The 23,355-nt window shown below is 34.6% G+C and overlaps 1 protein-coding gene across 1 annotated transcript in view; it reads left to right on the top strand.

Moving 5' to 3' along the window:
- Htr2c (5-hydroxytryptamine receptor 2C) overlaps positions 1-23,355 on the top strand; it is a 293,810-nt gene that overhangs the window by 16,885 nt on the left and 253,570 nt on the right. The window contains exon 2 of the mRNA XM_008841567.1: positions 13,222-13,280. The gene's annotated coding sequence lies outside the window, so the exon portion shown is untranslated. The remainder of the gene's footprint in view (positions 1-13,221; positions 13,281-23,355) is intronic.

Here is a 23,355-nt window from a genome sequence, read left to right as displayed (position 1 = left end):
TTTTGAGACAGGTTCTCCCTGTCCTGGCACTCACTATGTAGACCAGGCTGGCCTTGAACTCACAGAGATCCGCCTGCCTCTGCCTCCTGAGTGGTGGGATTAAAGGCAGGTGCCACCATGCCCGGCTTCTCTTGCCTTTTATGTCATGGATATTTAATTCCTGATGATTTTCAAGTAGTGAGAAATAATGGGCCAAGGACAGTTCCTGCATTTTTCTGGCCAGATCTCTGGATTACCCTCTTAGTCCAGCCCTGTCCACTGTGTCCTGATCCCCTGCATTCATACCAGTTCAATTCTCCAACTTAGTCTGTTAGACCCTCTGTGCTGTCCCCACCTCCACCTTACCCCTGGCCTTCCGATTTGCCTGCCACTTGATTCCCCTGTGGTCTGAGCAGCTCCACTCCCTCCACCCTTCTAGCCTTGGGCTCAGGCCCTCTACTACTGTTTCACCTCCAATCTCTGGACTATGTTCCTAACCAAAACTAGCTTAATCTTCTAGAGGAGTTTGTTAGACCACAGGCTGTCCCCACTCCCACCTTGCCTTTGACCTCCTGATCTGCCTGCCTCAGAACTGCCTACCACCTTGATGGAGGGTATTGAAGAGTTCCACAACTGGTCACACACAGAGAATAAGTGTCTGAGAGATGCCCAGCCCTAAGAGACACAGCTACAGTGGAACCTCTATACCTAAAAAGGTCCATGTAACATCACTGAACAGGGGGTAGAGAGAATACTAATACATTCCTCAACTCTCACCAACAAAGCCTTCTTATGCAACAGAGTGTGATGCACACAAAAGGCCACAATTGCCAAGTTTTAAAGAATAAGAAGAAGCACAGTGTGTGCTGCTGGATAGGACTTCTATGTTAAATCTCACCCACACATGGGTCATGGACCTTTACAGAAGAGGGTCAGAAGATTCTAAGAGCCAGGGTTGGTGCATGAACATAAGGAAACAGAGGCTTTCAGGCCACTGCAATCTTGCTCATATAAACTTGGAGCAATGGTGACAGTATGTACAAGGCCCAGGCTGACTCAGTCAGACAAAAACTCAGCATAGAACAGGGGACATGGGCAGCAGTCCCCAACCCTAGCCTAGGGACTACTGACAACTGAGTACTGCTGGGTGAGGGAGAGTAGATAGGCTGACTAGACTGCAGTGGATGAACTTGCACTGAGGGACATCTGGGTACAACTGTTTGGCAGGAAAATACTTAACATATATTACAGAATGCATGAAATCCAGTGGAGAGGGTATGGGGAATGTGGATGGGGGAAGATGTCTAAATTTGATTAAGGTCTATTATATGAAGTACACAAAAATGCAATAAAAATATTTTGGAAAAAAAAGGGCTGAGTAAGTTCTTGGTGGTATAGTGCTTGCCTATCATGTGTGAAGGCCTGGATTCCATCTCCAGTACTGCCCAAAGAAAAGGAGAGGGGGGGGGACAGAAACAGACAGAGACAGAGGCTATTGGTTACTCTGGATATATATAAATTTTTTTTAAAGAGAACCAGACAATCCTTTGCATGTGGTCAAAGTTTAAACAAGCACAGGCTGATTGATGACCAATATATCCTTGATGAAAAGCTTAGTAAAATCCAAATCAATTTTTGTATAATTAATTGGTAGGTCAGGCATCCGGTTGTATTTTAGCCAAGCAAGGTTTCTTGAAAATAAATCAAGCCCAGTTTGATTCCTCTTCAAATATTTCAAGTCCTTCAACTTATTATGATTACCCCCTTTTTATCATATCTTTAAGCCCTACCTCATTTACATTTACTGTGATGTCCAGATCCTAGATAAGAGGTGTTTTCTGTGTTTAAAATATCATTTTCTATATATTTGTAGATGAATAACACAATAATGCTATGCCTTAGATTTAAGTCTTCACAATACATTGTGTATGTAAATAAAGGAACAATGTTTGCATTAGCTACAAGTATTAGAAAACTTTATCTCCCAGAGGAAAACTAATTTAAAAAGTACTGGATTATTTTATTTAAAAATAAACTTTCAGTGGAGAATTGTAAATGGGAATTTATTAATACCTTGCTGAATATCAATGTTGTCAGCAAAGTTAGGATTGAGCTTAATGATTAGAAATTGTTTTATTCGTTAAGTATATTTAATACTTATTTGGACATATAGGTTTTACTGTGTAAATGCTTCAAAGGACAAGAAAGTTCACAAGCACATATTCATCTAGAGGCTTCTCATTGCAATCCATGTGACCTTTTCTTGCCCCTGAATTGGAAATTTCCTTTTATGAGGTTATTCAATTTCTGATTTTTATATTCAGAGTATCTTTGAATGTTTGGCAGTGATTTCAGACTGTAGAAAGAAGAGAAGAAAAATCCACTTATACTGTGATCATGATTCCTATCTGTGTTCACTTTTGATTTCTAATTATTTCCTTATGAAAACAATATTAGACACTTTTCACCATTTTTAATGAATCTAAAGCTGTACTATTTGTGTTGTTACAAAATAATCTCAAAGGAATCATTTACTCTTTGATCGTCAAGGAACCCTTAATCTATGGCACTTAAGCCTGCTCTTGAACGATCTGAGGAATTATATAGATTTCTATGATCACCAACACTGATAATGCAACTTTGGAAGCTTCATTATATCTCATATAGTAAAACCATGACAGAGAATATAGCACTTGTTCTTGGGCTTCTAGAACTGTCAATGTTCATTTCCTCTGTGCTACAATCCCTGACATAAATTATATTGGCATGCAACAAAAATCAAGACATTATGTAATGAACTACCAAATTTGGTGCCATGCACAAACTGACCAGATGAGGAATTAAGGTGATTTTATTAGACTAAATAGGAGCTTGCCTATTGCCTGAGGACAACTAGGGCTTGCAATGATACAGAGAAAGGAAGGGCAACATTCTGAAAAATTGTGGGCCTTCATGTTTCACATTTTGAGACAAGGTACAGTATGAACTGGTTAGAGGAGACAGAAATTACAGAGTGACTTGGACTTGGATACACTTAAAATAATGGTGCACACATACCATCAGATATTCTTTGAATAGATGAAAATCAGGTATTGGATTTAGAGAATTGGGTCATCCCTGCATGAAAAAGGATTTTGAACAATTAACACTATACTGATTTAGTGGAATTTCAAGATGTCAAAAAAAGAAGAGAAAAATGTAGAGGGAAAAGAGCAGAGTTCCAATGTATAGACTTTTGGAGAAGAAATACTAACCATCAGTTTCTGTTTTTCCTTTTTCATTGTTATAATTCTGTGATTGTTAAGTTTTTGGTCTGTTGAAAAGGAAACAGCATTCAGGTTTTCTAGTACTTTAGACTTGGGGCAGTCACTGAAGATGCGAAATAGAAACTCTCCATGAATACTAGGTAAGAAAAGGTCACTGTTCAATTTATAGAAATTCAGAGAGTTTAATTTTTAAAAAGATAGTGTATGGATTGAAATTAATGATATTGTCACAATGTGCAAAGAAGGAATATCAATTTGAATCATTTCTCTGATGCCATTTTTACTACCAACTATAAATACATGGTGATTAATCTCTTTCACAGATTCACAGAGATATTCATTTGGAGAAGACTTTTCAAATGTAAACAAATAAAAGTAAATAAGTAAACAAAGAAGAAAATCTCCATGTATATGAACACAGTGATGGTCAGTCCTTTTCATGTGTCCAAACAAAAATTGAGCACTATTTATATCTAGTAATGCTCTGGGCTAATTTAATAGCATAAATGGAAACAGTTAGGTTTGTGTGCGTAAGAACATGCAAATTATTTGTAATTGGCAAACCCCTAGATATCTCAGCTATACCTTCAATTCTATTACAGGTAAGTTAATAATGAGCACAGATTTGAATGATATAATCAGTTTTCTGAATGTCATGTAACAGCTAGTTGCCAATACCAAAAAGGCTATTTACTTTTATCAGATAATTTTTAAGAATATTAGCAAAGTATAATTTCTCAATGCATGAATAATGTTATGAAAGAAACCATGCATTAAACACTAAGTATTCTAAAAAAGCAATAGAATTAATAAAAGTATATCCACATTTGTGAGTGATTTCATATTGTCCATGTGAATTTGTAAGCTTAAACTTTAATGTGTATATATGATCTGTGTATGGAGAGGGTGGTTATGTGAAGAGATTAGAGATCAACTTTCTGCAGGTACTTCTCTCCTACCTTCACGTGGGCTGCAGGGATAAAACATGGGTTGCCTGACTCATGCTACAGATGCTTTTCCTACTGAGCCATCTCACTGGCCCATTACAGCTTATGTTTCAAAGATGGTAGAAGTAAGATTTAGAGGGCCTGGACTCATTTATGCTCACATTGATAATTATTATTATTAGCGGTAAAGCTGCAAAGGGAACTCAAGTCTCTTAACTCTTTTCCACTGTAGTCTACTGCCTCTTGAAAGCTATGGGGCATTTTAAATGAAAGATTTTAAAAAATTTAACTACATCATACTGTCCTCGAGAATCATGACATGCTTAATAAATTCAAAATGAGCAGAAATGCATTTTCATTCTTGGCTTCAAATATTAGAAATTTAGTTCAAATATGTGAATACATTGAAGACAATGACTTATTCTTACTGACTTAAAGATAGAAGCCATTTTTATGTTATATGATATATACTATACATGTGTATGCATATTCACAACAGGAGGGAAAACATGTCAAAGGCAAATAAGAATAAGTTTTTGAGGTTTAAATTAGATGACCGACCAGTTGACAGGCCACAAGCACTTAATTATGTTAGCATTCGTTTCTTATTTAAGCAACTGAAGTCTGAATCAGCTCAAGGTTAGATACTTCTTTTTAAAAAATTACATCTCTTAAAAATGTGCAAATGCAAGTATGACTCACTAGCTATAGAATTCCAGCTTTAATCCATTATGTCATTTTCATAAGGAAACAAACCAGTGACCTTCTTGTGGTTTAAGGACAATGAGTCTGAATGATAGAGTATATGAAAAATACAATCAATGTGAAGAATCAAAATAATTCAGTGAGATGATCAAAAAGGTTAAAAAAAATTATGAAATGAAATCTGTTTATCTCTGAGTCCTTTTCCTTTTATTTGATTTTGAGCTTTTCGTATATGGAGTTGGCTCAAAACTAAATTTAAACATTCACTCCTGTATCTTCCTATCATATTGTGAACAGTAAATTTTCATTTAGGTGTGCACCAGAAGAAACAGTGATGTATTTTTTCATAAATGATTTAGTTTCTATTTATTCAACATTTTGTCAGAACTTTTTCTTATGGTAATGTTTTTCAGATCTACTAATTATTAAGGAGCAAATTTTTATGATTTGATGAATTTTATTTATTTATTTACTTATTATTTATTTTTACACCCACTTCCCTGATAGTACCCTCCCATAGCCTCCCTCCCCCCACTAGAACCCTTATACTGTGTCATCCCTGCTAGTGTCTGCTGTGTTGTCAGCACCCCCAGGCATTCCCCACTACTTGTCCATCTGGTGAATCTAGTCAGAGTATCTAGAGGTCTTTGCTTTAGGAGGGTCAGCTGTTCCTCATCTAGCAGTAATCAGTTGTTAATATGCCTTTGGATAAGATTTGGGTCTGCTGTTCAATTTCCCAGTTCTATGCTGGGTTACTATCTGGGAATCCCTTTGGCCACCCTGACCAATAACTCAAAAGAACATATCACCTGTCTGGCATTGTTGCTTGTTATGTAGCCTTTAGCTATACATATGGACTCTTATGAAATTATATCGGCCCCTTTAATCAACTATAGAATTACTAAAAATGTTGTTTAGATTTACAATTCCAGGAAGGAAGAAATCATGGGTTCTTATAATAAAGAGAGGAGAAAAGGGGCTGGAGAGATGGCTCAGAGGTTAAGAACACTGACTGTTCTTGCAGAAGACCAGGGTTCGAATCCCAGCACCCACATAGCAGCTAACAACTGTCCATAACCTCAGTTCCAGGGGATCTGACCGCCTCTTCTGTTCTCTTTGGGCATTGCATGACATGGGTACACTTACATGCAGGCATAACACTCATACACATAAAATAAACATAATAAATAAATATTAATTTTTTTTAAAAGAGAGGAGAAATTAAAAACCTTTGTATCCCTACCATATTCTGGTCTGCATTTGGCAAAGCATATACATTTATTTCATGTATTTATTGCTAACAACCATGAGAAATAGGAAATAGAGATAGAGAGAGGGTAAATCATGTCCGGAAACATACAGCAGAGAATAAGGAGCAAAGTCAGGATTCAAACCCAGTTCTGTCTGAATACAAAGGTTGCATGTAATTTTTCTGTGGAACCTTGATAAACATCCTAACACTTCAAATATGTGCCAAACATTCATGCACAAAACATGCTCTGAATTCAGTCCTGATATTGTTCTTAAGGAATTAATTTGAAGGCTAGTCAGGAGGCATTTATCATTTATTGGCTTCTACAAATCAAGAATGTATGAATTTTTAAAAAGATTGCAGTTCACTTTTTCAAAATTAATTTTTATTTTTGGAGAATTTCATGCATGAGTATTGTATTTCCATCCTATTCACTCCTCCTATCCCCTCTATAACTCCTCTCATGCCCACCACTCCCTCTCAATCACTTTTCCTCTTCTTTAATTATGATTGTTAAATATTTAAAATGAGGGAAGACTTATTTACTAATAGACTAAAGATGGAAAAAATGTGCAAGACGCTATAACGAAATACAAAAGTGTGATGATTCATAATATTTAACAAAGAAAAGCCAGAGATTCACCTTAATTTTTCCCAAATTATTAACAAAACTACAGTGACAACAGAAAACATTCTGACAGCATATTTCTACCTTTATACTTTTTGTAACGTAATACATGATTCTATTTTATCCAGCTCCATGAAAGATAGTCACATATTTTCATACCTTAATAAGCTCTAATCTAAAAGTGGCACATGTATTTTAAGTGCAAAGCATATTAAAGTTGAAATTTAAAGATCTAGTCTATGTAATATTCTTAAAATATTTTCTTCAGCTGTATAGCTTCATATTAACATTTTAATTGAATATTCATATAATTTTTACAGTGAAATTTGTCACATTATGAAAATATTCTTAGATATTATTTAATAAAAAATAGAGACTATCAAACATTCACTTGCAACCAAAGTATTTTAAGAATTTCTTTTCAAATACTTTTCAGAGCAAAAGCATATAGATCATTCAGAAAGTATCATTATTAGCCTGGTGTGATGCCACATGCCTTTAATTCCAGTACTCATGAATTCAAGGCTATATAAGGGTTGCTTTCAAAGAGAGAGAAAGAGAGAAAGAAAGAAAGAAAGAAAGGAAATTGTCTTTAGGTTTGTACTTGACTTTGAATTCATTTGTTTCAAAATGCAAATAACTGCTTTTATATATGTCTGTACAGTTTAAACAAAAACGAATCATAAGGAAAAGATAGGAATGCACAAAAAATATCTACAGCCATCCAAAATATCCTTTAGCAAACAGTATATGATCATCAACTGTGAACAGAGAAACTAAAATAAAACACCCTTACAACTTTTACCTGTGCTAAAGAAGGTTCGTCATTTCTCTGACTTGATCTTTTATTGAATGCGTACATGATGGACTGGCATTTTTTTCATCATCAGAGAAGTCACTGGAATATATAGTTTAGGTTAAAGATAAATGACTGAAAAACAGTCATCCCAAACAGAAAAGTCTTCATCCTTCTGATTACAAACAAACACTTCACTGTTTCCTGATATAAGATTAGTAAGTTAAAAGGCTGGCCTTTGACAACTAGGCTTGAGATAGGCAGATCTCTTTGAGATGGGGGCTAGCCTTGTGTGCATAGCAAGTCCAGGCCTGTTGGGCCTACAGGGAAACCCTGTCTCTAAAAAGAAAACTAAAAAAAAAATTGACCTTTGAGGGCCAGTAGGATGCCTCAGTGGTAAAGAGGCTTGCCTTTGAGCCTGATGACTTTCACTGATACCCAAGACCCATATGGTAGAAGGAGGAATGGACTCCTGTAAGTTTTCGTCTGTTCTCCACCCACACACATGTACTTTGGCATGTGCATGCCCATACATGTATGTGTGAATATGTGCATCCACACACATATGTGTGAACATGTTCATGTACACACAAACGAATAGATATAATAGTTTAATTAACCTTTAAATATTTCTTCTTCAAGTAAAGGAATACATTAGGCTTTGAATTTGTCAGAACTATCATTTTTTTATTTTGATTTCTTACTCCATACTCCACACAAGGTATTGACACATTTTGTATACACACACAGTGGGTGAGCTATTTGGATGGTGATTTCTTAATTAAAACCAGCCTTTACATTAATCTCAGATGTATAAAATGCTTATATTTTGATTTTGTAAAGTTAATGTGGTTTCCGTGCACTTTATAACAACAAACTGTCTTTCAAAGTTATAAAGATTTAATTTTTCTCTTGAAATAATAGAGTCGATAATGAATTCAACCCCAGATAGTTTTTTATTTTTTATTTCAGGACTTATTACATGAATTGTGAGATGACTGATTCAAAGATAAACACATAGCTTATTGGCACAGAAAAGAGAGAGCAGAAAAAGGGCACATATTCTAAGCATTTCTCAGACAAAATCTACAAATAGTCAAATAATACATTAAGATAGACAGCATAGTTATATACCATAAAAATTAAATGTAGTTACTGAGTGTTTATTAAAAGTATTCATGAATGAAAGTTTCCTGTTCCCATTTCTTATTTGTTCAACTCCATGAACATTTTATATTTCTTCATTTTTCATTTTTTGTCTTGACTCTTATTTTTTCCTGTAAAATTGTAACACTTGACCTATTAACCCAATGATTTTATTTGTTTTTATTTTGTTTTCATTTAATTATCTATTTTTTTAGATACTCCAGTGAAAACACATGATTTAGAGATGAAACATGGGATGGATATTTCCTACTGTCAAGTTTCATCACATGATAGAGGCATACAGACATTTAAGCAGATAATTATGATAAAACTTATAGATACTTATTTTAAATATTGTCAACCCATTGGAAATTTTCAATGTATACAAAGAGGAAAAATTATAATAATCATGCTCCCAGTTAGCTTAGCAGTCTTTAAAATAAAATGTCTACTGATTATTATTAAGATGATGTTCTTATTAATGTTTTAATTTTTTTAATTTTCTTTTTTCCTTTTCTAATCAAATATTAGTAAATTTCATACACTATGCTTTTATTGCATTTAGTTCTGCTCCCTTATATGCACCCTGTTACTATCCCTCGAATTTTATGTACTCTGTTTTACATATAGACATATATAAAGGCTTATAAAGCCAACTTTGTGTCCCCAAATGTCTTTTGGTATGGATCCATCCAATGGAGCCCGGTTAACCTATCAACAGTCACACCCTTAAAAGAGACTGGCTTTTATCTTCCCAGGGGCCACAGATTTCCAATAGTTCCTCAGGTAGGGTTGTCTGCCTTGAGCTTACTTGGTTCTTGTACTTACTGTCACTTTTGTTCAAAGTTCATATGACTACCTGACTAGCTGGCTGCCCGTGGTTCAGTGTCACTGATAGCGCACTCCACTTCTCTTGACATAATACAGTAAGTTCAAGGTGAGAGAAAGGTTGGGGTTTTAACTGCAGAGTAACTTGAATTAAAAGTAAATAAAAATTAAGTCCACAAATGAGCAGGAGGAAGTGTGCGCTTTAGTATATAAGTAACATTCAGTGAAAGAGAACAAAACTGTTTTGAATAGTATGGAAGAAACAAAGAAGGTCAGAACCTGTTTATGCTTATATTTATGTGAACTATCACAACTGGCAGTGCTAGAGGGGAAGGAGGATTTAGTGATGCTAGAAGGGATTTAGTGATGCTAGCGGGAAGGAGGATAGAATTTTTTTTCAGTTCTTCATTGATGTGGCTATTACACGGGTGTAAGCGCTTATCAAGCCTGAGTGATACACAATAGCATGTTTAAACTAGAAACATAGCTTGATAAGTGGAATATCCAGACATGAAGAAAGCAATGCTATATGATTCCATGTATAAAAATTCAAGAATAAACAAAGCTAACCTCTGCTCACAGGAAACAAGTGAGTGGTTATCAATTGATTACAAAAGGGGTTATGGATAATGTTGCAGGTGATGAAAATATTCTGGATTTTGACTGGTAATGTTGGTTACATGAGAGTAATTACATGCCAAACTTCTTAAACTGACATTTGAAAAATGAATCTACCTTGTAAATAAACTACACTATACCAAATAAAATTAACTTTAAAAAACCTGATTAAACTCTACTTACAAAAGGAGTGCATTTTGCCAGGTGTGGTGGTGCACGCCTTTAATCCTAGCACTTGGCAGGCAGAGGCAAGCAGATCTTTTTCAGTTTGAGGCCAGCTTGGTCTACATTGTGAGTTCCAGGACATCTGGGGCTACAGGGAGACCCTGTCTCAAAAAGAAAAAAAAAAAGAAAAGAAAAGGAGTGCATTTTATCATATGCTAATTATACTTCCTTAACTGAGATTCCTTGAAAACCCAAATAAGCAGTAACCAGTATATCTTTGGTTCTGTTTAAGTCTGAAAGGAAGAAGGCCCCTTCTTTTCAATGAGTATGCTTATCCTTGAATATCCAGAGACGTTCTTTTGTGTTCCAGTCATCCTGCTCAGGCTTCATTCAACCACCATTCCAATGGTGATTGAGCTTAAGATAGGTATGCCTTTGATAGGCATTGAATTTGAAAACCTGCTTTTACTCTATTATTTCAACAAAAGGAAAAATGAGACAACAAACTTATCCAAATCTTCATTGGCTTCTTAAAAGTTTTAAAGCACAATTTCGAATTGAAACTACTCTCTTGTATTAGCTTTGTTAGTGTAGGCTGAGAACAAAATAGCAATAGTTTGTGTAGGAAAAGTAGGGTGAAATATATCTTAAATAATGACAGAGTTACCCTTAATGACACTTTATAAATCAATTAAAAATAGTGTCAAGAGCAATAAGATTGTACTTGTGAAATTTTACAATACTCTATGCACGATTTTTGTAAAAGGGAACTCTTCAGTGTTTTTGTTAATATATAGAACAAGGTTGTGAACAGGGACATCTTTCTATCTTGAGTAACTGTCCCATGCACACAAAAAATAAAATTCATTGTGCTATTTAAAAGATAGTTCAATAATGTATGGAGAGAACAAAGACTTGCATTCATGATAAAATATATCTGGAATTTGTAAATAGCAGAAGGAAAGCAAATAGATGTCTTTATAGACTCAAAATGTTGTGATAAAGAAGATCATGAGCTATGAGTCAGAGAATGGTGGTGTACCCTGTAATTCCAGCATTTGAGAGACAGAAGTATGAGTATTGCATCAATCATAAGCCATACAACGTTCCATTCAGGCCAAGTAGAGCTTCAGAGTAAGACTCTGTCTCAAAATAGCAAAAGTAAGAACAACAAAAAACAAAGGAAAAGAGACTGTCATGATTAAAAAGAAAAATGCATTGCAAGAATATTTAACTTAGTGAAAATAGTTTATATTTTCTTCAAAGTTAACGTTTTACTAATCTACTCTAAAACATAAGATCCATCAGAAAAGTAGTTTTACTTCTTAAGTTTTGGAGAAGGCTTCCCTTAAAAACTACAAGATATTTCATGGAGGAACAGGAATGCTTCATTTTAAGATATCTCAAAATCTCCTCATATAGGAAAATCTTTCAATAAATAATCTTTTGTCCCAGATGAAATTTTTTCAGTCACAGCTCACATTGTTCTGACTGCAGTAACCAGACGTGACCACTTGGGGGCTGCAATTCCGTTTGCAGCACTTCTGTATCCACAACAGACCCATTCTCTCTAAGAGTACTTGTAAAATTACATAAAATTATTTTAAATGGAAGCTGAAAAGAGTAGAATAGGTCGATACAGCGGAGTGAAATTATATTACCATTTTCTGAAAAACAATGAATAATATTTAACAAATAGATCAACAACAGCATTACTGCAGGCTCATTAACTATAGAATCTTATCACTCCACAACGGCTAGTGATTTTAGATCTCTGCTTCTTGAAACGTGCTAGGTAGAGCGATTTTAACACTAATTTTTTCCAGGAAATTGCTGTTCTTTATTGTAGGCATCTTAACATTTCCATACTGTGGAATTTTAATGTGGGTCATTTATTTATTATCAGTTATTTCAATAAAATTTTGTGCTATCAGGAGTTGCAAAAATGTTGCTTATGTAGATTTAAATATTAAATGCATTTCCTGAAATGTAGACTAGAATGATTCTGTTTTTTTTACTGGGGTGAGGAATGAAAAATATAGTATTGATATAATACACTCAATCTTGGATAATGTGAAATACAATCATATCTAATTATTTAAATTGTGACTTTAAAAATTATCATATAAGTATTTTATACTAGGTTATACATATGTTAATTTACATTGATATATGAGGTAATTAAATTATTTTAAAATTCTCAAATAATATAACATTGCCTATGCATTTCTAATAATTCTAATGGTGTTTACTTCACTCCATTTCACTTGGTGGAGTGGAAGTATTTGCTTTGTGTTTTACGAAAATTCCTGCATTTAAAACATTTTGGTTACATTTCATGTATATGGAGACTTTTCGTGCTTAAAATATGTTATTATATCAACATTATTAAATATTTATCTGTCCTACTACATATGGTAGCTAATGCATATTTTAATCTTTCTTTTGTATTCCAAAATAAACACAGGCAATTGACACTTTTACAATAATAATTGATATTAAAATGCTGATTGTCAAATGTTACTACCCTTCTTAGAAGCTAATATTGTTTTAAGTCCTTTAGATTAAATATCACTTAACTACTCCTCTACAGCTCTATCAGTTGTTTTATGTGAAATAATGGTTCTGCTTAGTATTTGATTTACAGTTTGGATTATTCATTTAGAAGGCTTAACTGAAATATAATTTCATTTTTAGCAGAAGACAGTGACATTCCTGCTGTACTAATATTTCATTTTTAAAAAAGATGTATAAGACTTTCATTTTGAAATTATGGATAGCAGTCCCACTACTTTTCAGTTTTTCTTATATGTATGAGAATAACATGGGTAAACTGAACTACACCTTATGTATAGAGCTCTTATTGCATTTTTCTTGATATTTGCTTTTAGGGTTGTCATCTAATACCTGCGAGCATAGGCCAACGAACACCATTCTTCCAAATTTAACTGTAAGTATACCCCTAAGCACGTCTTCAGACAGTCATTTTGCAGTAATATTTACCTACTATATTTAAGTGATTACTTTTATTTTGCTAACGTGGGCCCACCCCTGAATTAATAAAACATATACCCTTAAAAATTACCATATCTGAAAATAAACACTATTTAATTGGTAAAAAGCATTTTAATGCAACCTTTAAAAACTCTCATATTATTTTTATTACCAAGTAATGTATGACAGAAACCCTTACTAAATTGCTAATCACTATCTCAACTATATAGTAAGTAAATTTAAAAATAAGATGATATATATTTATTGAAAAATATGAAAAGTATATGTATAAAATTGTGAAGTGCCCCCAGCAGGTGGTACTTGGCATGCACAGGATGCCAGTCATTGTGTGTGAAGATCCAAGCATGCCTGCAGATGTTTTCACTGTATTGATGAAATATGTTATCATGGATGTGCAGGTAAGTTTACAATCTCCAGTATCAACAATGCTCACACAAGGCAGTGTCACAGATTAATGTCATTGTAAGCACTATCTAGTGGCAAAGACCAAGGCAAGACTTGGCAGAATTTGAAGTGAGCCAATTCCATTGTTACTGCCACCCTTTCAACACTATTCTGTCTATGGTAAACCGTTTTCTCTCTACATCCATATGCCAAATATCTAATACTTCACAATGGATGTTCCCTTACTTCTGTCCCAGGCCTATCCACTCCTTGTACACAGACTTGTTTGTACTTCCTTTCTATCCACGTGTCAGAGAGGATTTGATATGCAAATTTATCTTGAGGTCGCAATACTTAACAAGTTCTAGCCCATTCTTTGAATTATTGAATCCCTTGGGGAGCCGAAAGGGAAAATAGACTAAAATCTTGCCATGTTTCTACATAAAGATTTGCCTACTTCACTTCTCCAAGAGGCTCATCTTGTCAGGGAATTCAATGACATGAAAACCACAGATCAATATATTTTAACTGTAAAAGGTTGGAGTTTATTTATTGAAAATAATGTAGCTATGTTGTTAATATATTAATGCTCATTACTTATAGAAAGATACCAAGAGTTTTATTGTAATACATATTTACCTATCTATACATCTACAAGCTTAATGTTTAAGGATTTTTTTTTTACTTTTCATTAAGTATGATATAACTCACACATGCTGGGAAATGCTCTACCACAGAACTATACTCCCAGCCCATATTTCAAGTTCTTGAGATACGATTATTTTTACAGCTATTTTACGCAGTATAAGATTCATTAGCTTTTGAAAAATAACGGTGAGTTGATCTGATTTGTTTGCCCACTATGTTTCAAAATTGGTAATAAATTCCCTATAACCCCACAAAATATGCAAAGATATGTGTAACTGTATATATCTGTAGCTCTCTCTATATATGTATATACATATATGTATATACAGCTAGTTATAAATATTTGAAAAGAAAACATATACATATGTGTATATGTATATGTACATATATATGTATATATATGTATATATGAGTGTGTATTTTAAAAAACAAGTTAAAAATACAATATTTTGAAATATTTCAAACTCAGAAAAACAAGTGAAGGTTGCTTTATTTTTGAAAGGTAAGTAGTCATACAGTTTCTGGTAACTACAGCAAATGAAACAAGTCAATAAACATAGGCATGTAAATGGATATCACCATCAAAGAGCTTATCACACGATAACATCCATATTTGATTTCATTAATTTAAAATATTAGTCTTAAGTACATATTTAGTATAATTTAAAAGAAAACACCAGCCAATTTTTTTTTTCAGAAATATGAACTAGGCACTTGGGTGGTGAGGCAGGTGTATCAGTGGTTCAAAGCCAGGTTTAGCTGCATAGAATTTGAAGCCAGCAGTGACAAGCCACTCTATCTCAAACTCCAAGCAAAATAACAAAACCAAAAATTATTAGAAAGGGGTATAGCTTGTTGCTGTATTTGGTAAGCTGTTTAAACAGTATTGGTTGTACTTTAATTTGGCATTATATTTTGTTTTTGTTCCACTGAATTGACTTTTACTATTTTACAATGGCCTAAGTTGAATTTAAATTACATGTATCTCATACATTTATGAATCTACTCATGTTCCGATTTTTTTGACCTATTGAATGTTCGAAAAAGAAATGAAGCAAACATGATGAGCAATAAATGAGTTATTTTGGCACTTGATGTTAGCTAGAATCATCTGGAGATCCTGTTATGCTGAAAGTTTTTGTTCGGTGGGTAGAGTGAAAGATATACAAATCTCCCAGGTTTCCAGGGAGTACACCTGGAGTAGCAAGGTCATAGAGGAAAGGGTCAACAATTTTTTTTCTTGTATAAAGTCAGATAGTATTTTTGGATGTTGTGGACCATGTGAACCATCACAGACAACATAAAGATGAACAGGTAGGACTGGGACCTCATAGAACTTCATGAGTACTAAAATTTGAATAAATATATACTTTTCATGTCATAATATATTATTGATCTTTTGATCATTTTTTCCAACTGAGTAAAAACTGAATCCTGTTTTTGGCTTCTGTGTCAAAGCAGTCTATATTTAATTTGGAAAAGGGAAAGAGTGGTAAACAAGAGCATTAGTGTGTTCTGAAAGGAAAGAATCACATATGCATGAGAAAAGCAAATGCTTCTTGGTTGAGAATGCTCAATGTGGAGGGAATTCCTCATATGAATACTGCAGTAGTTTTTTAAAATTTATTTTTACTTTTTCTGTATGAGTGTATTATCTGCATGTGTGTAAGTGCTACGGTGTTGTGCAATGCCCATGGAGGTCAGAGGAGAGCATCAAATTCGCCTGGAACTGGAGTTACAGACAGTTGTTAGCCTCCACGTGGGGGCTGGGAATCAAACCCAGTTCCTCTGCAAGAGGGGTCAGTGCTCTTAACCACTGAGCCATTTCTCCAGACCCCCGGAAATAGTTTTAAACTTAAATGAGTAGTGGTATCAGATGAGCATGCTGAGTGAACAGTAGGGGATGTTATTAAATTCTGAAGTGTGGAGTTTCAAAAGAGGACTGCTCTGTTTGGAGAGATAAAGAGACTAGAAGTGACTGGGGAAACCAGGAGAAACAACAGCTGAAAGGTCAGGATTGTGGAAGTGGCTGCAAACAATTCTCAAATAAAAGCTTTGCAAGAAGCATTTATAGAAATGATCTAGCTTTGCAAGTCCATTGAGGAAATGTGGAATGAACATCTTATAGCCAGGCAGAGCAGGCCTATGAAGTCACTTTTCCATCATTACAAAGGACAGCAGATTAAAAAGGAAAGTTGAGAACTAATGAGTGAAGCTTTTAAAGATTGATCTCTACAAATGCTTCAGGGCTTGCCTGGCTATGCCGATTAGCTAAGGAATAGACATGTATGCTGGAAGTAACAGGCACATACAGGATTTATAGAAAATGTTTCTGATCATTCTTTGGAGGTGGCAGTGAATGAGATGGTGAGATATGTTGACACAACACAGCTCTCACCTCAAAGGAAAGAAGAAATAATTTATTCTGGAGCAAAATAAGAGTGCCTTTGACCTGGGAACATGTCTTTGACCTGGAACATGTCCTAATACCAACTTCGAATAAGACAGCAATTTCATGAACTTCTTATAATAACAGAACAAAGAAAGTCATAAATGAAACCATTTCAAATACATTGGTGGATGCATTGGGTAGGTAGGTTATAGAAACATGGAGAAATCTCTTCCATAGGCCTCAGATGCTCTCTTGTAACATTCTTAGCTTTGGGATTGTTGGAACCCACTGTCTATACATTCCATAGATTTTACCTAATTATCACAGGATGTTAGGTTATACGCAGAGGTGAGTAACAAATGGCTATTCACTAGAGGCAAGAGAGCAGGGACTTGTTCCCTGAAAGGTTATCTATTCCCAAGTGGGCAGCCCTAAACACAGGAGCACAGGAGCACCACTAAATGTACTCAGAGCATTATGTATACATATATATGTATATATATTTATAAATGTATATATGTAGGTATGCATATGTAACAATAATAAAGAAGAGGACAAGAAATTGAGAAGGCTTGAGGGGACATGGGTGGAGTTGGTGGGGGACCATGACAGAGAGAAATAATGCAATGACAGTATCATGTATAAAATTCCCAAAACTTCAATAAAAATTTTTAAAAGATAATTTGGTTCTGAACTGCAGTATTCCAAGCTTTCCAAAGTCATTGAATTCTAATCATCCTTTCAACTCTTGTAGAATGTTAAATGGAGGAACAGCATCATTTGGGAAAATTAGTTTACAGATATTACACAAAAGCACCAATGTTAGGAAGTATGAAAAATGAAAAATCAATTATAAAATTATCACAACCCCTAAATCTTTTTTTTGTTTTTTTAAATTTATTCAATAACCACATGATTAGAAGAAGCATTTCTTTACAGCTTTAACATATTCAATAGCAATTTCCAGAGCAAAGACACATCTCTTTCAAAAGTGGCTGTAAATTTTTAGGTTCACAGTTGAATTAATATAGTTATACGGAACTGAGTATAAACCCTGTACCACATAAAATTGAATGAGTTTTTAACCTTTAAAAAAGATCTCCATTTCAGCCAGGCATGGTGGACCATGCCTTTAATCCCAGCACTCAGGAGGCAGAGACAGGCAGATCTCTGTGAGATCAAGGCCAGCCTGGTCTACATAGTGAGTTCCAGGACAGCTGGGGCTACAGGGAGACTCTGTCTCAAAAAGAACAACAACAAAAAAAGATCTCCATTTCATTTTAAAATATGCTGTTTCCTAAAGAAAGACTGATTTTTAATGCTACTAACACTTAGATGTTTGCACATGCATCTCTAATATCTATGATTATTACTAGTCACAGTCAGTTACACTCAGATCCTTGGCACCTGAGTATGGATAAAAAGTCATCGGGTAGATTTCAATGGTAATGTTGTTTATCAACTCTACTAATTAACATGAAGTACATTTTTATGCTTCCTCCTCAAATATAACTAATTTTTGTATTTGTGGATTTTTTGTGTGTATATCATACAGAACATCCCAAACAATCTTATTCATCTATATACTCACTTCCCAAATTGCACCTTCCCCTAGCCCCGCCCCCACTGGAGCCCATATACTCTGTCATCCCTGTTACTGTCCACTGTGTTGTCGACACCCCCAGCTGTTCCCCAGTGCTTGTCTATCCACTGAATCTAATCAACCTATCTAGAGATCCTTATTTTAGGAAGATCAGCTGTTCCTCACCTAGCAGCAATTAGTTGTCAATATTCCTTTAGATAAGGTTGGGGTCTGCTGTTCATTTTCCCAGTTCTATGCTGGGTTACTGTCTGGACTCTTAAAAAATTATATTGACCCCTTTAATCTTTGGTTATACTTTCTTTTGACAACCCCTAAATCTTTCTGGAACACTCTCCAAATTGCTTCACATTTCCAATGTCATGCAACTTTTCCCTATTTTGAATCTCTTTAGTCAGTAGTTTCCAAGGTGCGCTTCGCTTGAATGCTGTTCATTAAGATGTTGAGGACCTTTGATCACAAAGATGCTTCTTAGAATCTTTTTCAACAATGTGTTAAATGGCATACTTTCACCACTATTTAACATATACAGAGAGGTCAGAAAGTCTAATTTAGCTCCTAAAATGGGTATCATATTTACCAACAGTTGTAGGTTAGTTTTAATTCAGGGATGAAATATAAAAGGGATTTCCTAAACAGGGAAATTCTAGTTTCCCTTCCAGATATATAAACAATATTGGACTCCAGTTGTGTTCAAATAAAAGCACTTATGTACAAATTTTGATAGAAAGTTTAGATTATCTGTTTTGTGGTTTTGACACAGGGTCTTGCTCTGTAGTCCTAAATGGTTTAGAACTCACTTCCCTGTGTAACCAAAGCTAGCCTTGAACGTGGGGTCAGTCATCATACTTCACTCTCTTAAATGCTTCGGATTACAGGCATGAGACCCCACACTTGGTTTACTTGGTTTTAATTGTGAAAGGGAAAATGCCATGGTTTTATTAATGGAAGTTAGAAAGAGTAGGTAGTGTAGACATTGGAAATAATGGAGATTATTTGGTTTGCTTATTTGCGTTTTTTTTTTTAATATTCAGAAACAGGTGAGAATCTTTTCCAGCAGCTAAATAGAGATATTATATACAGGTGTAATACAAACTACAATGTATCTTGTCAGTGTTGAGCATGATATTGGACATAATACATGCTGTTTCCTACAATTTTGACATTAAAATGAAACTAGCTTTCATTTCCCGAGTTCAGTGTAGGAGACCATGACTAAATGATTTATCCAAGGTCTCCTGACTCCTGTGGACTTGTCTAATGAAAGCTCCTAGTTTAAATATGGTGACATTAAATATCTAACACATCCTGGCTGCTAAATGTATGGTAACTACTGTCATTTTCCTATTATTGTAATTATCGTAAGTGCCATTTGCTCAAAACCTTTAAACCTGGGCCTGAGAGATGAGTGATCAGAGGCTTGCTGTCAAGCCTGATAACCTGAGTATGATCTCCAGGATCCAAAAGGTAGAAGGAGAAAAACTGACTCCTACAAGTTGTCCTCTGACTGTTCACCTCCACTCTGATGTGCACACAATCACGCACACACACACACACACACACACTAAATATGTATATTTAGAAAATAACTTGAAATACCCTTTAAACCTAATTACGTCAGTCGTCAAATGGAAGTCAGTATAAAATGTTTTGCAGAGAAATTACATGAATGGAACCTCTTGAAGTTTTAGCATGTAGAAACCTTCAGTAAATGTTGAAAGACCCAAATTTGTTCTTGAAAAATACTATTTATATTTAAATAAGGTCAAACGAGACTGTAGATATTGATACTTCCAGGTACTTAGGGGGTAATGAACTTGATATTTACATCCAGAAAACTGCTTGTCTAGAAAACGACCTTAGTCCAGGTACCTGCAACATTCAGCACATATATAAAGTTTTTCAAGATATTTCTATCATTAAACTTTTTCTTTTGAGGCTGGAGAGATGGGTTAGCAGATAAGAGCACTGACTGCTCTTACAGAGGGCCCGGGTTCGATTTCCAGTACCCACACGGAAATCTAACAACCATCTGTAACTCCAGTTCTTCTTCTGACTTCTGCGGTGCACTCACATACACAGGTGCACTCACATACACTCGTACACGTAAAATAAAAATAAATAAAATATTTTTAAAAATTACTTCTTTTTACCATCTTCCTATAGCTGCCTCTCTAAAGATTTAAATGGATATTTCTTAATATATGCATACTTACTCAAATACTATTATCAAGTGCACATATTCATGTCCCACCTGAAATGTTGCATTTTAATAGTTGAAGCAAAGTTTATGCACAGTAAGGAAGTATTCAATAAATATTGGAGCAAAGCAACTGGATGACTCATTTCCATTAGTTGTTATTTTTGTATTGTTACATTTCTGCAGATCTTCGTGTCCTTTAAATTGGATATATACTTATCTGAAAATTCATTTAAAAAACACATCATGTTCTCCTGAATATAAAAGCACAAATTATTTTGTCTTAATTATACTGTGTTTTTAACAATTATATTTAAAATTAGTTTTGGAACTTGATGTGCTATCATTTAAGTGCAGTATAACTTCCTCATATTGTTTGATCCTTGGTGCGCCTCTTTATGTAATATTCATTTTGATGATTTTGGTACTCCTAAAGCCTTTAAAGAGAAAGTCAAGTTTTCAGTTAAATTTTTAGGTTATTGGCTAACAATTATCTTGATTTAGAAGGAAAAAAATGTCTATGTATCTGTAACGTGAAACAAACACATCTTTAAAGAGAATAAACCTAAAGGAAACTGTTTATTTGAAAATTTATCACTGAAAAGACAGTTTGGGGGGTGGTGCTGGAGAGATGGCTCAGAGGTTGAGAACACTTCTTGCAGAAGACCCAGGTTTGAATCCTAGCAGCTAGCAATTGTCCTTAACTCCAGTTTCAGGGGAATCTGACACCCTCTTCCAACCGCCACGGGCATTGCAGGACCTGGGTGCACTTACATACATGCAGGCAATACACTCATACACATAAACTAAAAATAATAAATAAAATATTTTTAAAAATAGAGCCCAGGGAATGAGTTATAAAGCCAGTAAGGAATAAACAAATGAAGAGAAGGTAAATATAGCTTTTATGACACTAGGGTAGAAGTGGCTCTGTGATCAAAACTGAAGATATAGTTGAACTTATAATGTGTATACTCCAGAAGAAGGAGCATTCCAAAATTTGTGATAGGAGAAGTGTTTCTAATTCGGAAGACTCATGAAAAGCCTGAAAACCAATGAGGCAGTGCTGATGGCATTTGTGTCCTACTGGTTATGTTAAAGTAAGAGAGATAAGGTAAGAAAGGTAAGATGAGAGAAGACGACAAGAGGAAGATACTGATTAGGGGGAGTTGAAAATATACGCAGCAACTCCTCCAAAGGGACATTCCTAAGAATTTAGAAATACAAGATGCTGTTTCTCATCTGTGTCTCATAGTTTTGATGCTTCGGGAGGTACAAGGCTCTGTAGTTAATACACCTATAACAGACATCCCTACCACCTGGTGGCTACAGAGACATACCTTGCTAGGGTAGTTCCAGACATTTGGTTTCAGTGTGGTGAAAGTTTTCATCCAAGTAACAATTTTAGAACCTGGCAATTATTTATGTCCTCTCTACTACCTAGACAACCTTTTGATTTCTGTACGTATTAGGAAGTGATCTACTACTGAGCTATACTTCCAGCCTGCTGAATGACATTCTAAAAAAGGGTAAACTGAGTTCTTTTTTAAATATCCACAGGTTTAGGAGAATGATTTATGTATTAGATTATCAATTGGGACATGAAAGCAAACAAGTAAAGTAATTAATACATTTTGTATGTAGTTTCCATGTACCTTACATTTTAAAGTCTGACCTTTTATCAGAGATTTTTTTCCTTTGGTGTTATCACTATCTAACCCTGAATTTTGTCATTTAAAATGTAGTTCTTACTCCTTATCTACAATTTGCTGATTAAGATTCTCTATGGCAGAGGTATAGCTGTGAGAACAGATATTCATCAAATTAGAAGAAGGGGAAAGGATAATCAGGCTCTCTTGGGCTTTCAGGGCAAGGTCAGTGATGATTTGGATAGCATTAGTTGGCAAAACTCAGATCCAACATTTCTGTCTTCATTATAATTTATGATATTATGCCCAAGAGAACATAAAGTTCTCAGCTTATGTTTTTCAAAAATTATTTAAATCTAAGGCCATTAATTTGATTCTTCATATTAATGGGTAATGCATTAGAACTAAAAATGTTATAACCTAGTTTTTTTTTTAAAAAAAAATCACTCCAATTAACATATCAAAATACCCCTACAATAAAGTTTGCTGTTTACTGCTCTAAATTATTCATAATTTTTCACACAATTTGTTGTAAACATCTGACTGATAAAAGATTCCAGAACTAGTAGTTAATGCTATTCATTTAACTGCAGACTTTTCTTTCTTTCTGTGTCTATGGGCATTAGAACATATGAGTAGAATAGAGTATCAAGATAATAGGTGATAACTATACAAGGATAGCCTTGAATAAAACTGAAATGGGTCTTAGAGAACTGTTACATATTAGAACATTCAGTAATTAATTGGGTTGCACATAAATATTCATCACCATAACTGGCTACCCAAATTTTCACGATTTATCGGTGAGATAAGATTAGTTAGCATAAAACACAAGGCAGAACAGTGTGTTCTAATCAGTAAGGTTTGTGTATTTATAAATAACTAAAGAGCCAGCTAAAGATCTTTCAGAAAATGCTCCTATCAGCTGACATTTCTTATGTCCCTATTTTCCACCATTATGTCTTGCACCCAATTAGATGAACTACTTTTCTTTCTATTCTCCATTGTAGCATTTTGCATAAGTGCCTTATACCTGGCAGGCAGTATGTAAATATTTATATATTTGAGACAGGGTCTTGCTATGTAGCCCTTGCTAGAATGTGATTCACTATGTAAACCAGGCTGACCTCAGACTCA

Source organism: Nannospalax galili, unplaced genomic scaffold (genome assembly GCF_000622305.1).
Source record: "Nannospalax galili isolate Female #2095 unplaced genomic scaffold, S.galili_v1.0 scaffold641, whole genome shotgun sequence".
In the NCBI taxonomy this organism is placed as follows: Eukaryota; Metazoa; Chordata; class Mammalia; order Rodentia; family Spalacidae; genus Nannospalax; species Nannospalax galili.
This window is presented reverse-complemented; position numbering and strand designations above follow the sequence as displayed.